Raw genomic sequence first — 17,697 nt, 5'->3', positions numbered from 1 at the left:
AAATTCATATGTAGCTCAATGTTTCCCAACCTTGTAACCGCCATACAGACCTTTTTATTCTGTTTCATTCTACTCCCTCAGTGAGGCCCATATTTTGGAAAATTATCTGTCCAATACATTAATTAATTCAGTTCTTACAATACTGTTGAGTGCTTACTTATGTGCCACCGCTCTGCGTGGATTAAAGATATAAAAATGAATAAGACCTTGCCTGACTTCAAGGACCTCAGTTTAATTTTTGTTATTCAAAGATGTGACTCCTAACCCAATTCATCTCATCAAGATGAAGTAACCAGTGTTACAGACTGAGTTGATATTCTAAAATATGGCTTAGTCTGCACTTTCATCACTGGTTTGCATGCAAATTTCATAGGCTTTAAATGTGTAGATGAATTCAGACTCTTAGGCTACTTGCACGGCCCAGTGTGTCTCCAGGGATGTTGACAATCACTGCTTTAAGGTGTATTGTGCAAAGTTTTACCTTCAATCTTTCTTGTTTTCTAATGTATTTAAGACTGACAGTGCTCCTCTGAGTACTGCCTTGGCTATGTCGGACAGTCTTTAGCTGTGGTGACTGTTGTTTATTTCTAGTGGGTAATTTCAGATTCAGTTGCCTTTATATTTAACCTAGGAATTACGTAAGTGTGTTTAAAATTTCCAAGCAGATAGAATGTAGGCTGTGTGGTTTCTATCTTATGGAATACATGGTCAATATTTGTAAATATTCTGAGTTTGTGGTGGAGGAGGGGTGCGGTGCTTTGCCTGTTTTTGGATACAAGATTTTTTTGATTTAGCTTGTTAATTGTTCAAACCTTCTATATTCCTATCTTATTGTCCACTTGAATTGATTTCTGAGATGTGAAAGCATTATATGACTCTTGGTGAGTTATGCCTTTTACAACTGTGAAATACTCTTTTTTGTCCTCAATAGTCTCTGCACTGACTTCTATTTTCCTCAATTAATGTAGTCAAGACAGCTTTTTGGGAGTTCATTCTAAGAGTCTCCGGAGAATTTAGTCCATTCGTATTAATTGAAATTGTTGAAATGTTTGGACTATTCCTGCCATCTTACTTTGTATTTTCTACATATTGTGCTTTCTTGTTTTTATTTCAGTATTTTATTGGCTTGAGTGTTATTTTTTTTCTCCTTGTTTTTCCTCCTAATGCTTTGGAAATAATTAAAACTATTGCTATTCCTGTAGTGATTACCCTTTTCTCTAGGTTCAGAGTTAATCAGTAGCCATATCTTCCACCCGTCTCCCAGTTAAGGCAAAAACCTTCACATTCTTTCACTTCCCCACCTGGACCTTTTTCTCCTGGTGTAATCATGTGGGATTTGTTTGAGATTAATCCATATCTTGGTGTGTGTGTGTGTGTGTGTGTGCTAACAGTATGCATAGTTATTAGGCAACTGTAAGTTTTACTGTTTCCTTCTCGCTGCTTTTTCTTTCATCCCAGGGTTGGTTTTTTGGTTTACTGCAGCATATCATCAAGTAATTAAATGTCAAATCCTCCATTTGAATTTTTCAAGGGTGTTAGGTACAAAATCATTTCCCTTCAGAATTTTGAACATGATTGTTTGCTACCCTCCAGTATTGCTGATTAAAAGACACCAATCTGATTCTTTTCATTTATTAGTAAAACCTATTTTTTCCCTCATGAAAAACTTGAGGATTTTCTTTTTATGCTTGGAGTCCTAAAGTTTCACCAGTATGTGCCTAGGTATGTGGGACATTTGTCATTCTTTCTGCTTACCCCACTGTGAAGAATTGTACCATTCTTGGGCTAAGGTCAATCTCAAAAATGATTTCTTTAATTATTTTCATTTCTTCTGTTTCATTTTTCTGGAACTCTTATCAAGTGAATATGGGACCTCCCAACTTGATCCTGTCACTGACTTTTATATTTTTTCTTGGTCTTTTTTGCTCTATTCTGAAAGATTTCTTCAAATGTTATCTTCTAGATTGCTAATTTCCTCTTTAGGTGTGTCCGTTGCACCATTATTTAGCTTTTCTATTTCGTTTTTAAGTTTAGTAATTTGTTTTTAAATATTGAAGATTGCTTTCTTGTTCTAGTTGCTTTTTTCATAGATGTAGTACCTCTGTATTTCTGAGGATACCAATTAGAATTTTCATGTTATTTTCTGTTCCTTGAATTATTTCTGTTGTCCTCATTGATTGTCAATTGTTCAATTTACAAATTATCTTTACTGCTATTTGTTGTCCTTAAAAGATCACTCTTACATGTGAAAGAGAATCACTTGATTAATGTATTGATAGTTGGTGTGGATTTTTCCCACATTTGCTTAAGCCTTCTTTTCCCCAAAAGACGTTTACCTTGACTGCGAAAAGGGGGCTTCTTAACATGGACTTGTTAGAATACACGGCTGGGAAGTGGGCAGAAGATCTAGGCTCTTGTCCCATCCTCACTCCCATCTCTGCCGGAATACAAAGAGCTTTATTCTGAGGATGGAGCTCTTCTGGGCAGAACTACCTCCCACTCCCACCAACCACTTGGTTTTGGAGATGGGCAAGGTTAGGACTTGACTGTCGCAGCTGGAGGCCTCCAGTTTTCTATCTCTTGCTGACTCAACTTGGGGTAGCCATGGAATTGCTTTTACCTTTCCGATTGTTGTCTCCGGGGCTGGTTTGGGCTGAGGCTTTCCTCTGGTTTCTTTTCAGTCTGATCAGCTTTAAGTGGTTCTCAAACCTCAGTGTGCACCAGAATCACCTGGAGGGATTGCTAAAACCCAGATTGCAGGGACCTACCCCCCAAAGGTTATAGTTAAGGAGGGTAGGGATGTGGCCTGATAATTTGCATTTCTAACGAGTTTCTAGGTGATGCTGATGAGGTTTGTTTGGGGGGGCCACATTTTAATAACCACTTTGAGGAACTTAGGAGTTTTTCAAAACCACTGGTATCCTGATTTCACCCTTTATCATGTAAATCTTCCGTTCTTTTTAAAAATATCATTTCAAGGAATTTGGAGCATAAGGAGATGTTGTTGCTGTTGTAATCTAGACTTTTAACTGAATCTCTTTGTTCATTATATTCCTCAGTTTTTTGAGTAAGCATCTTTGTTTAAATTTTTTTATCTTTTTTAAAAAAGCATTTTAATTTGGAAAATTTCAAGCATATGTAAAAACACAGAGAGTAAAGTAATGACACCCCTCTTCCGAACCATCACAACACTGTCAATCTGCGGCCAATCTTGTTTTCATCTACACCTCACCCATTCCTCCCCACCCCACTCCACCTGAGATTATTTTGAAGCAAATGCCCAGGCATCTTTATTTTATTCCTATATATTTCAGTATATAGCTCTAGAAGATAGGACTCTAAAAAGAAAAAAAACACGCTATCGTGAAAAATTCATAATTTCTTAAGGCCATCAACTGTTCAATCAAAATAAGTTTCCATAACTTTTTAAGATAACATAGTCGAGGGCTGGTCCGGTGGTGTAGTGGTTAAGTTCACGCGCTCCACTTCGGCGGCCCGGAGTTCACGGGTTCGGATCCTGGGCGCGGACCAACGCACCGCTTGTCAAGCCATGCTGTGGCAGCATCCCATATAAAGTGGTGGAAGATGGACACGGGATGTTAGCCCAGGGCCAATCTTCCTCAGCAAAAAGAGGAGGATTGGCAACGGATGTTAGCTCAGGGCTAATCTTCCTCACGCACACAAAAAAGATAACATAGTTGAGATCATTCTGTATATTTCATTTTGTGTCTTATTTTGTATATCAAAAGTGTCATATTGGAAAACTATATTTTGGACATATTTAAAAGCTGAACCCATTTATTATATTCACTATGATCACCTTCCTCTTTTCATTAAAAAATAGACATTTAAATTCTGAAATGGATGACGTGTTTTAATTTAAATGTGAAAACGGTGGTGCCAAGTGCTGTGGAGCTCAATGCAGCTGCTAGTGGGCAGCAAGCTCTTGGGAGGGGGGAGAGGAAAGCCCTGTGGACGCCACAGGCCAGGGCAGTTGTTCTTGTGATGATGTGTAATTAGCATTTGAAAGTTGCCCTGCTCACTTCCTTTGTCCAGCAACTACCTGCCTGATACGCAAGGCTGAAATGGACTGAATGGTCACTCTGGGAGAGGAGAAGCCACTTCAACTGTGGTGGAAGCAGGAGCTTTAGAGGGCAGACTTGCTCCAGAATGGTCTCCTGTTACCTTAGCTGGAGGCTTCTTGAGAGTGGCATAGGGAACGGATGATTATTTCCTCCTCGAAATTGAGAGAGGAGAAATACAGTAAATGTGAATAAATGGAGGAATAAAGAAGACAGATATTCAGAATGTATGGAGAAAAGACCCCAAAGTGAAATTCTGTTCTTTATAGCTGGTGCCATAGCCTGTGCCCTGCAGTGCAGTGCATCCTGTGAAACACCAGTGGTGGCTAACGTGTGGAACGCGTTCTGGATCTTCTCATAAAGAGAGTGACAAATGTCTTCTGTTGATCTTCTGGACCCATTTGACTTAAATAAGGCTTTGTACACACCCAGGAAAACCTTCATGTCTTCACTTCAGGACCTTTTGCAGGTTGAGTGAAGGTTTCCACATTCCTGTTTCTGGCAGTCGTCTCTGGTTATTAGCAGGTAATGCCTCCATTTCCTGGGTCACGTATTTGCAGTTTAGTGTCTATATGTTTTTCTGATAATTTTTATGTTTTTATTTAATTCGTTAAGCTAAACTATAGGCTTTATTTGGATTTCACCAGTTTTCCACGAATGTCCTTTTTGATGATTTCATCCAGGATACAACATAGCATTTAGTTGCTACGTCTCTTAGTTACCTCATTTTTAGTTGTTGTTTTTTTTAAATGATGAAAGTAATGTGGTCATTGTAAAAATTCAAAGAATCCAGTAGTATATAAAATAGAAAAGTGAGGTTTGTTGTGTCTTATTCCCTTCTCATCATATTCCCCAGAGGTACCACTGTTAACAGTTTGGTGTGTATTTCCAGACTTTTAAAATACATATATTTATAAGTATCTAAATATGTTCATATGAATTTTGTTTTTAAATAGAAAAATCATCATAGATATTGCTTTGCAAATTTTTTCACTTAACAATGTCATGAATATTTGTACATGTGTATATAAATATATGTGTATGTATGCATTTATGTATATATATGCTTTCACTTTTTAAATAATTTCCCTATGGGGAAATTTGTTTCCAATTTTTCTCTGATGTTAGTGATACTACAGTGAACACTGATGAATTGACAGTGATACACACTCTGTGTGTGTGTGTGTGTGTGTGTGTGTGCACCTGTGAATATTTTTGTAGGAAACAGTCTTGGGATCAAAGGTCAAATGGCCTTTAAAAGACTATATCAAATTACATTCTTATTAAAAATATGTTTAAAAAAGTATCGAAACTTGAAATAAGGAAATGGATTACTGCATGCCCTTTCAATGGCACACTAGAGCAGTGGTTCTCAAAGTGTGGTCCAGGGACGTTTGGGGGGTATCCAAGACCCTTTCATGAGGTTTATGAAATTGAAACTATTTTTATAATTCTGAGACATTATTTACCTTTTTCACTCTCATTTCTTTAATGAATGTACAGTGGAGTTTTCCAAAGGCTACATGATGTGTGATGCTATCATTACTATGACAGCTAATGGGAAATGTGCTTCTGTTCTTGTGTTTTCTAGAATTTCCTAAGGTGGTAGGTTGAAGATATACATATATGAGTTCTTAGAGATTAACTCAGGTTGTTCTTTATACTTTTACTGTACTCTTATTAGCTATCTTTGGTTATCCCTGCTATGGTCTCTATAACCTCTGTAATTATTGTCATCAATAAATTGTTATTTTGAAATCCCAATGATTGGCAAAACTTTAAAATGATGCCACTCAGCTCACTAATATTTTTTGGTATTGGAAAAGAGAGAACTCTTGAAAAATGTTATTTATGTTAATATGTAAATGGATTTATTGATTTAAGTGAATCAATACGTTTAAATTTTGTTTTAACTTCTAATCTGTGAATATTAATAGATATAACCCACATAAACAAAAGCTCTTGGAGATCCTCAATAATTTTTAAGAGTGTGAAGGAAGCCTGAGACCAAAATGTTTGGGAAACCACTGTACCAGAGCATTGTCTAAAAAGCCTACCTAATGGTTAACTGATACTTTTTGTTTGTGATTGATTAGGGCCCAGACTCTGTAAAGCCAGGTGTTAACTTGTACAATATTGATGAGCCACAAATGATTTTTATTTGGTGGAATGACCTGTTATTTTTCTTTAGTTGAAAGGAGGTTACACTTGTTTAGCCTTGTAGGACATTAACCACTGTAGCATCTAACTTTGTAATATTCTGGCATTCTTTTCTGGTATCCTCTTTTGTCATCCTTTGGAGTCCTTTAGTAATAAGTTAAATAAGTTTTTTGACCTGTGCTCACTATGTTATGTTTCCAACTCTTTGAAGATTATTCTATGACAAGTACGTGAGAATTTCTGTCTTACCCATGCTCTTACCAGTGTAAGACAAATCTTACACAAATCTTGTACACAAATCTTTTTACTTGTTTTGCTGATGCATGAAATGTGCCAGTGTGTAACACTTAAAGACTTAAAGTTTAAAAAAAAAGTTTTTTAAACACTTCGCTGGAGTTCAGTTGGGGCTTACCACTCAGATGCCTGAGGAGGATGTGAGACTGTAAGAACTAGGTGGTGCCAGGCTACCCTTTCCATACCCCATGGCACTGGTCGGGGAGGTGTGTCTTTCCTTAGAATACTCCTAGCCCCTGAGCTGGACCTGACAGCAGCCCCCAGTCCAGAGCAGTAGTAGAGTATCCCTGGTGCTGGACCCTGCAAATGCAACATAGGTTATATTTAGATGAACTTGTTGAAGGACAAGAAAATCCAAAACCAGAAAATATAGTCCTTTTATTACTCTGTCAGGTGAAAGAAAATATTTTTTTGCATTTCCCTGACACCAGTGAGGCTAATCGTTTTTCATGGTTTTGTTTTGTTTTGTTTTTTGTTTTGTCATTGTATTCTGTGAATTGCCTGTTCTAATTCTTTCTTTATTTTCCTATTGGTTGCTTCTCTTTTTCTTTTTGATTTGTACAAACATTTTGTTATGGATCTCAATCTTTTGTTAAATATTTCAATCTCTTGCTAGTATTTTAATTTTGAGGCAAGTTTGATCTGTTGCTTTTTCTTTGATGGCTTTGGGGATTTGGGTCATCCCCAAATATATATTTTTTTCTTCTAATACTTTTGTGATATTTTATTTTTGTCTTATTCTATTTTGCTTGTGGTATGAGATAGGGATCTGTTACTTTTTTAAAAAAATTCCCTATTCTGTAGAACTATAGAAGAGAAGCTGAGACTTTTTTTTTCTTTTGCTCTAATCCCTTTATTTTTACAGGTAAAATGGTTTACCTTCTTGATACTGTCTTCTAGGTTTTGTGCTCTGCAGAAAGGTTTCTGTTTTTCTTTTATTTGAGGATGATGATACCATATAATAGGAAGCAATCCATTATGATGATGTAATTTTACAGATAGTGATTTCATTTTAATATCTTTAAGGGCAGACTTATTTAATCAAGGCTACATTTTCTTCCTTCCTATGCTCTTTTCCATTTCCTTAAAATTACTGAAATTGCTTCCTTGTTGTGTTATAGGAGTGGTAGCAGCAGCCACTTCACAAATTCTGATTTTACACAATCAAAGATTGCTGGCCCTAACCTAAACTGTCTGAAGATAACCAATATTTGGGGCCTTTTTTTTTATGTTACAGTGACCACTCATTTTTTTGGTCCCTTCTCCCTGGACTGTGGCCTTCTTCTATCTTGAGGGAAGTAAGTCATATATCATTATCTTGCTTCAGAGCTTCTGAGACATGTAAAATTACCTGTGGTAGACCAGTCAATATTTTTTTGTTTGTTTGTTTTGTAGTTACCCTGAGGTTTGTACAAAAGTTCACATAGATGAGATGGTCCTTTTTCTGCTGATAGCATTTTATCCCCATTAGCCTATACAGGTTCTGTCCTCTTCCTTTTCCTCTTCTATGTTTTTGTTGTCACAAATTATCCTTTTTTGTATTGTGAGTTTGTTACCAAATCGATGTGGTTATATTGATGCTTTCTTTCCCTTTAGCCTTTATGTTATAATTGTTTACTAACCTATTCTGATATAGAGTTGCAATTTTCTGATTCTGTCCATTTATCACTTTGCTCAAGGCTTTGTAAACCTTTGCCTTTTTGTTTCAGGTAGGAAGGCTCCTTTCAACATTTCTTGTAATGCAAGTCTAGTGGCAATGAACTCCCTCAGCTTTTGTTTGTCGGGAAAGCTTGTATTTCTCCTTCATATCTAAAGGATAACTTTGCTGGATAGAGTATTCTTGGCTGATAGTTTTTGTCTTTCAGTATTTTGGATGTATCCTTCCACTCTCCTCTATCCTAGAGAGTTTCTGCTGAGAAATCTGCTGATAGTCTGATGGAGGTTCCTTTGTAAGTTACTTTCTTCTCTTTGGCCACCTTTAATATTCTTTCTTTGTCATTGACTTTTGATAGTTTTTTTTTTGGTTTTTGTTGTTTTTTTTTTGCGAGGAAGATCAGCCCTGAGCTAACATCCATGCCAATTCTCCTCTTTTTGCTGAGGAAGACTGGCCCTGAGCTAACATCCATGCCGATCTTCCTCCACTTTTTTGTGTGGGACACCGCCACAGCATGGCCTAACAAGTGGTGCGTCAGTTCGCGCCCGTGATCCGAACCCGGACCCCCCAGCAGTGGAGCACATGCACTTAACCACTATGCCACGGTGCCGGCCCCTGACAGTTTTAATATAATGTGCCTTGGAGGAAGTCTTTTTGCATTGATGTAATTAGGATTTCTATTGGTTTCATGTATTTGTAAGTCCAATTCCTTTCCCAGGTTTGGGAAGTTCTCAGCTATTATTTCTTTAAATAAGCTCTCTGCTCCTTTCTCCCCCTCTTCTCTTTCTGGGATACCCATTATCCTTGTGTTGCTTTTCCTAAGTGAGTTGAATATTTCTCGTAAAATTCATTCATTTTAAAAAAATCTTAGTCTGTCTTCTCTTCTACCTGAATCATGTCTAGATTTCTGTCTTCAAGCTTGCTAATTCTCTCTTCCAGATGGTCTGCTCTATTGCCAATGATTTCTGTTTTATTTTCATCTCATTAACTGTATTCTTCATCTCTAGAATTTCTGTTTGTTGTTTTTCCGGATTCAATCTCTTTGGTGAAGTATTCCTTCTGTTCATTAATTTTATTCCTGAGCTCATTAAATGTCTTTCTGAGTTTCCTTATAACTCATTGAGTTTCTTCGTAATAGCTGTTTTGAATTCTCTGTCAGTTAAATTGCAATCTTCTGTGACTTCACGTTTGGTTTCTGGAGAGTTGTCATTTTCTTTCTGTGCTACTGTGTTACTGTAGTTCTTCATGGTGCTTGATGAGTTGTTCCTCTGGTGCATTTGTGGTAGTAACTCTTTTATTTGGGTATGGCTTTGTTATTTTGATTCTGAGCTGCTTCTGATTGTATTTGAGAGCCCACACTTTCCACCCTCCGCTGCCTCTGCCAGAGGCGTCATCAGAGCCCTCCTTGTGCTGCTCAAGACTCTGAGGTTGCTGGTGCCTTGCTGCTTGTGATGTCACTGCAGTTGCAGGTGTCACCACCAGGGTCACCAGACCACAAGCACCTCTGCTGCCTCCAGGGTCACCTGGGTCTTGTGTTCCCCCACTGGCTCTCCATGGGCTCGGGTGCTGCTGCCACGTGCACCAACTACGCTACTGCTTCCAGCTTATCTGGGGAGGCTGGCAGCAATGCTGCCAGGGGTGCTGGCTTCATGGGTATCACTGTTGCTGTCAGGGGCCCAGGGTCTTGTATGCAGCTCCCAATGCTGGTAGGGCTGGTGTCAGGGGTGCTGCCACTGGGGCCTAGTAGACTAGTCAATATTATTTGTAGACAAGCTGCATAAATCCCAGGATATGGAAGAATTCTAAGATGTGAAAATATTTTTGCTTGAAAATGAAACCAGGATAATATCTATTCTTTCAGCTCTGGAATTATTTTCTGGTTTTTGTTTTTAGACATAATATTGTCCCAGTTCCTCCCATATTTATTTGTATGTTTGTTTAAAACAATGATGAATCACTATGCTAGAAAATCTATTTCCTTGCAGAAGCAGGAAAAAGAAAAAGTTCTGAATGAGATGCATATTTGTATTACAAGTCTGGGTGCTTTTCTTTTGGATATTTTGAAACTTGGGGATATTTTCAAGAACAGATTTTTAGACCATAACTAAAATAACAAGGTTTGAATTTGGTAAGCACTTACTAGATCTTATACAGTTTTTGGTGGATATGATGACATGAGACTGAGACAAGGAGACATTGATCAAAAAACGTCAAAATAAGAAATCTCTGAAAGACGCTGGTTTTAAAACCAAAGAGGTGAGAAGGTAGAAGGTATCAAATTACGTACTGAGTCTGGCTTGTAAAGCCTGTGGTACTTATTACCCTTGATTTCCTAGCAAGGAAAAATGGCATTTGAAAATTAATTGCTCACCATGTCAGACACTGTATTACTTTGATGTAGACCAGTGGCTCCCAAACCAGGCTGAATATAGCTTCTTACCCTGAGATTCTGATTTTTGTAGATATTGGGATGTAGCCTAGAAATATTTTAACAAGTTCCCCCTGGTGATTAGGATGATCTGACAGGTTTGGGAACCACTGATGTAGACTTGAGTGTGCATTAGAAGCCCCTGCAGGGCATCTTGCTTGTTAAAATACAAATTGCTGGCCTCCACCTCCCAGGTGTCTGAGTCATAGGTCTTTGGTGGGGCCTGAGAATTTGCAATTCTGTTAAGTTCCCAGGAGATGCTGCTGCTGCTGCTGGTCCAGGGAACCAAACTTTGAGTACTACTGTCATAGACAAACCTCAAGACTCCCCAGTCCCTGACTGGTCACAGTTGACAAAGAAACAGCAAACTGAATTCCGTGGCAAGGTCTTCAGTTTCTGTGGCTCAAGCCTTTGCACTTTTTTGTTTTCATGTTCTACTTGGTGATTTTCTTCCTTTGGAATGAGTATTAATTGATGTACCTCTGTCCCTGTGGAAAGTTTTGAGCAGAAAGATGTTTGCTGGCTAGGGCGGCTTGCTAGTGGAATGAAAATAGCTAAGGAGTTGTATAGATCCAGGCTCAAGTCCTCGTTCTTTGACCCTGGTTTTATTGTAATCTTAGGCAGGTTGCCTAATCTCTCTGAGCTCCAGCCATGGAGGTCTAGCCATGGTTCCTTGCAATGCTTCCTCCTGCCAGGAGACCTTTGCTCTTCTCCATGCCTGGGAAGTTCTTCCCTCTTCCCTAATGTCTTGTTATTGCTTGCTTAACTTGGATCTCTGCTCAGTCATCACTTCCTCAGGAAAGCCTTTCCTAACCTCCCCAGGTAGGTCAGGTCCTCGTTTTTTACACATTCAGCAGCATGTACCTGCCCTTGTCAGCACTGCCACAGTTGCAGTTTTATATTTACTTTGTACTAATTTGATTTGTCTCTCTCCACTAGACTGTAAGCTCTGGGACTTACAGTGTAAAAAAATGTATCATTTTGTGTTTCCTATTGTGTTCCAGCCACAAGCACTGTGCCTGCACATAGCAGTTGAATGAACACCAATGAATGGGGCCACATTATATAAAGAGAGCAGCAAGGGCAGGGTATGCATTCCAAAATTGGCTGCTGGTGGGTTTCTAGAAGACACTCGATTATTCTTATAATAAATTCCCTATTTTGTGCAATTGTACTCATTGGTTCGTGTAATTTGCCAGAGCCCTGGCAGTACAACTACTATTTATTGAGTGCTTACTATCTATGTCAGGCACCAGCTATGATCTCACATTTGGCATTGATCTAGGAGGTCAAGAATCTTAGCATACTAATATCTAGTGCATTACTTTTTCCTAAGATTCTGAAAACCAATGTGTATCATAAAGGTATAACCTATAAATAAAAGATGTATTTCCTTAGTTCTATTTTATTTTATTTATTTCATTTCATTTCATTTTTTTGTGAGGAAGATCAGCCCTGAGTTAACATCTATTGCCAATCCTCCTCCTTTTTTTCCCTTTTTCTCCCCAAAGCCCCAGTAGATAGTTGTATGTCATAGTTGCACATCCTTCTAGTTGCTGTATGTGGGACGCTGCCTCAGCATGGCCAGACAAGCGATGCGTCAGTGTGCGCCCAGGATCCAACCCCGGGCTGCCAGTAGTGGAACGCGCGCACTTAACCACTAAGCCATGGGGCTGGCCCCATCCTTAGTTCTATTTTAAGGAAAAACAACAGGAGCAATTTTTGGCTCAAACTAGATCTCTAAGGTGGTCTATGGGATTGGGGCTAAGTGGTACCAAGGAATAGTAAGGTAATTTCCAACTCCCTGCAAATATAACTGCCCTCTCTCTATAGTAAAATCTCCTAAGGGCTAACATCCAGAAAGTGCACTCGCTTTATAGAGACAGGATGGTTTAGTTACTGTCCAGAACAAGACTTGACTAAATGTTTATATATCCAAATCACACCTATGTCAATGAGAAAAGGGATTGATATCCGGTAATCTAGAAAAATCTATATTCAGGGGCTGGCCCCGTGGCTTAGCGGTTAAGTGCTTACGCTCCGCTGCTGGCGGCTGGGGTTCAGATCCCGGGTGTGCACCAACGCACCACTTGTCCGGCCATGCTGAGGTGGTGTCCCACATACAGCAACTAGAAGGATGTACAACGATGACATACAACTATCTACTGGGGCTTTGGGGAGAAAAAGGGAAAAAAAAGAAAAAGAAAAATCTATATTCAGAGAGACACAATGGCACTAAATAAGAAAGTGGGGACCCTGGCCCAAAGACTCAACCATTCTAGGTCCTGTAGACAGATCCCTGGGGTGGACACATAAGCAATTCAATTATCCAGCTAATCATCCTTGCTCTGAGTCTATATTTCCATGCAAGCTTCAGATAAATGTTGGGAGACAGTTCTCCCAGGGTTTCTTGTGTTTCCTTTGTTCTGGACTATCTTTTCAAGGATGTTTGTATAGCAAGCAGCCTTGAAGAGAGAATCTCTCTGGAGCATAGGGCAGGCATGCTTGTAAAAGATTCAGGTTCCCTAAGCTCAGGGTTCCTCTCCTATAACTAAACCCACTGCATGTGAGGGTGTCACCTAACCTTCTTCTCAGTATCATGTGGGAATTGGGGCTTGAGGAACCAGTGCAAATGCTGACACTCTGGCTACTACTATTGCTGTAAGTAGAAAGCCCTTTGTCTCTGATCCAGGAGTTTTGTGTCTTCCAGAGTCCATGAAACTGTGGCAGGCTAATTTGTGGTCATGCTGGCTCAGATGTCTTTTTCCTTATGACAGTGACATGAGGGACTGATTTATTTGCTGACATTGTCAATTCTGATTCTACCAAATTAGGGTCCAGTCCCTGGCCTTGGAGCGTAAATTAATAGAGATAAATAAAGATGACCTGGAAGATAGCAACCAGCACCTGTGTTCTTAAAGAATTGTTGGTATAAAACCAGACTAAAACAGTTCCTTTATTGGACTCGTATCAAGCTTCAGTCAAGAGATAGAAACCACAGCAGGTATTTTAACAGAGAACTTAATATGAAGGATTATTAGCCAGGTGTTAGGGAAGAGAAAAGGCAAAGAGGGGACACCGAGGTATCACAGAGATAAGAATTATAGGAAACAGCCATCACCCCTAGAGCTGGGGGAACAAAAGTAAGAGGCTGGGATTTTTTGAAACTTAGAAGCTTGGAGCAGGGCCCTGCAGACCTGGGACTCAGATGTCTGGGTTGGAGGAGATCCTGCTTGGCTGGTCCTGGTTCCTCAGAAACTTCATGGGGAGACTGTGGAGCTGGTACTGAGACCTCTGACGAGCAGATGCTGGCTCGTGAACGCTGGTGTCTCTGAGCAGAGAGGGGAAGTGGTGATCAGGCTGATTCTGGGAATGTTGGAGGCAATTGCTGCCACTGGAACCAACTGCAGCTGCTGGGATGAAGGAGCATGTGGTTGTGGTCACACGCTTGGGAACTGGAAGCAAACAGCTTTCCAGGCTCCCTCTACTGCCCTCTATGGGCAGAGCCAAACAGGGAGCCAGCTGGCAAAGGGAGTATGGCGATGGAGTCCCAGCCCCAGCATCACAGCGGAGGAGAGGAATAACTAGTTCAGGGTTTTTAAAAGCCTGTTTGACTAGAGGTCAGAAAGTGGGAGGGGGAAATGATATGTTACCTGGGGACAGTTGGGCAATTACCTGAAGAATCTCCAGTATTAACTTGAACTTAATATCTTTTTTAGGTCAGGGAAGGAGCAGCCATGGACAGCTGCCTTGGGAATCCCAGATTATTACTTAAGTAGCATGGGCAATTACCTGGCCTAAGTTGTGGGGGTAAGTTGGATGGAGGCAGGAAGAAACATGTTCATATGAGCCGGGGAGATGGGCCCATTGGCAACTTTATTGGATTGCACACAATTTTATGGGCTTGTCATAGAGCTTGTGCAAATTCCCATGTCTGTCCCACACCCTGATAATGACTGATACCTTTTAAAAGACAGAACACCACAGATGTTTGATTATATCTCACCCATAATTTGTGGTCCACATGACTTCATTGTATATGAGCTGATTTGTAAACTATAAAGCATGAGGCAAATGAGAGTGGTATTTATTATTTGAATCCTTTCTGTCCTTGGCTGAGTTCCAGGGAGGGGATGGGTTCTGTATCCAAGGGAGGATTTCAGAGGAGATAAAGACAACAGAGAGCAGAAGCTCAGAACTTACAAAATTAAGAGTCTTTTGATACTTTTAAGATTTTGTGTTTACAGAGTCAGCCCTGGTGGTCTAGTGGTTAAGTTTGGTGCACTCCACTTCCGCGGCCTGGGTTCAGTTCCTGGGCAGGAACCTACACCACACGTCTGTCAATGGCCACGCTGAGGTGGCAGCTCACACATGAAGAAAGAGAAAGATTGGCAGTGGATGTTAGCTCAGGGCAAATCTTCCTCAGCAAAAAAAAAAAAGATTTGGTGTTTACAAATAATGGCTCTCCTGACTATCCTTTTTGAAGCCAGAATTTAGACCCAGATACATTGGAGAAATATCTCAATACAGAGCACTGGTCCATGCATTGCTGCTGATTTAAAACAGCAGTGACTGACTTTGACCATATAAGTATTTGAAAGTTTTATAATGGACTTTTTTTTCCAAAATCCATTTATTTTAATTAAATAGAATTTATTTACAGTCTGGTACCAGAAGTTGGACAAAAGCTCGTGCCACACCAGGCTTCCATAGTGAATAACAAGGTCTGAGGTATTCCAGGAGTCGACCTGGATCTAGGTAAGAGGCATTGTCATAATGGGATGCTGTTACATCAGCATTTATTACACTTACCCAGTTTATTTTGTAGTTCTGATTGTGAATGTGGAAGGCCTATTTCATTCTAATTATTGCCATGTGACTTTCAGTTTAATAGTTACCATAAGTGAGAATTTAATTAAATCAGCATCTTGATAAAATATGTATATATAATGACTACTCCTCAAACAGAGCTGGGAAACGTTTTTCCAAACGTAGAGGGTGCACACGCTTCTGTGTCTTTACTGTGTTTCTAAATTTAAAAAGAAAGAGGGTCAGGGCCAGCCTGGTGGCATGATGGTCAAGTTCACTCGCTGGGCTTCAGCACCCTGGGGTTTGCAGGTTTGGATCTGGGGTGCAGACTTACTCACGGCTTATCAAGCAGTGCTGTGGCAGCGTCCCATGTATAAAGTTGAGGAAGATGGGCATGGATTTTAGCTAAGGGCCAATCTTCCTCAGCACGAAAGAGGAGGATTGGCAACAGATGTTAGCTCAGGGCTAATCTTCCTTGCAAAAAAAAAGAAAGAGGGTCTAAGGAGAGAAAGGTCCCACGTGAGGTTAAGCTGGTTAACTGAAACTCTTCTAACTGGTTGACTGGAATTGCTCTCACTTTCCGAAGGCATAGCTTGGGTCATTGATTATTAGAACCATTTACTAAACATCTCTCTGGGTGGGGCACTATCCAGACCCTGGACAGCCTTGGGTAATGGATACAATCACTGCGATTTATGTTAATACTCTATGATAAGTACACATGCCTATAAATAAATAAATGACATGGCAACACTGCAGAAAGAGAAGAGGAATGAGCATTCTGGGGAGGCCTGTCATCAGAGACTGCACGGGCATGATTTCAAAGTGGTTTTGAGTATAAAGGAGAGCTCTTGCTCAAACAGGCAAGGGAGGAGGAGTGGTTCAGAAAGAACAAAGGGAAGAATCCTCCTTGCTTAGGTGGGCGGCCCAGTCTGGCAAGCGGAAGGAAGAAGTGAGGCAAAGCTGGGTTGTGTGTTGGCCTGAAGAAGAGCTTTGAAACTGCAGGAGACTGCTAACCCTCTTGGGAATGAGAGAGTGAGTATTCACATGGACAATGGCCAGACCATATATAAACATAGAACTCTGACCTGCAACTTGCAGTAGGCTGCCCAGGAAACCAACCCATGATCTACAATAAACCACCCATGAAGCCAGCCCCCAAAAGTCAGGCTTGTAGGAAGTCAGACTGCTATCTCTAGTAACAATCCAGAAAGCTAAACAGTAACTTCTGTAACAATCAGCCCCAAATGGCCAGGACTTGATTAATAACTGACAGCTTCTCTATTTTGTCTTCACTTCCAACTAAGGACCAGAGAGTCTAAGGGTTAGGGTTAGTGTTAGTCTTCTAAACCCTAACCAATCACACACGATGCCTCGCTTCTAGTTAGCCTGACTCCAGCTTCCCAGTGTCTACATCCTCCAATCAGGACACACCTGCAGCCGTTCCTTTGTTTCGCTATAAAACATTCCCACTCCTCTGCCAAACTCAAGTGACAGTGGCTGACACCCTTGTTATCGCAAGCTCTGAACAAAAAGCCTTTGCTTTTCTCATTTGATTGGTCTTCCTCTATTTCCACAGAAATGATGCTGCTGGCAGTTCTGATTCATCTGCTGCATAGCTTCCCCTTGCATTTCTGTTTCTACTTTAACAAGCATCATTTGTCCTTTACTTGGCATTTTGCCCAGAGAAATAATAGAAAAAGACAGATTAACAGCAATGCTGATGGGTGTCTGCTTTTTGAGGGTCACTAGAAAATGCTTTTGAGTGTCTCCTGTTAGGTAGAGTGGAAAGAAATGGGCTCCGATGGAACAGGCAATGTGAGTGAGTGCTGTTCTGATGGAGTCTGAGTAGCTTTTTACTTTAAAAGATTGCTAAGGGGATAGTCAGCTCCTCTTGGATCAGTGATCAGGAGTTGACTCACCCTGTACTCAGTAGTACATCCTAATCCTCTGCCTAAAAATAATAAGTTTTATTATCCCAAGAGTGGCTCCAAAGGAAGATATTACTACTGTTCGACAGGTTGAGAACTATCTATCAGCTGCTTGGAAGTTAATGTTCTACCGAATGCCCCCTCGAAAATCACATTTGCTTAAAGGTTTGAGGTAATACTTAGTTAGCCTGCTTTCCAATTTGCTGAGTCTCAGACATATACGCCTAATGGTAGAATAAGGAAGATCATAATATACTGACTGTAAGAAGAAGTCCAATTTGTCCCTGAATTTTCTTTTTACAACTCTCATATGCACATTGCTAAAAGTTAGTCTCGGCC

Source organism: Ceratotherium simum, chromosome 10 (genome assembly GCF_057802395.1).
Source record: "Ceratotherium simum simum isolate JZ-2026a chromosome 10, ASM5780239v1, whole genome shotgun sequence".
In the NCBI taxonomy this organism is placed as follows: domain Eukaryota; kingdom Metazoa; phylum Chordata; class Mammalia; order Perissodactyla; family Rhinocerotidae; genus Ceratotherium; species Ceratotherium simum.
This window is presented reverse-complemented; position numbering follows the sequence as displayed.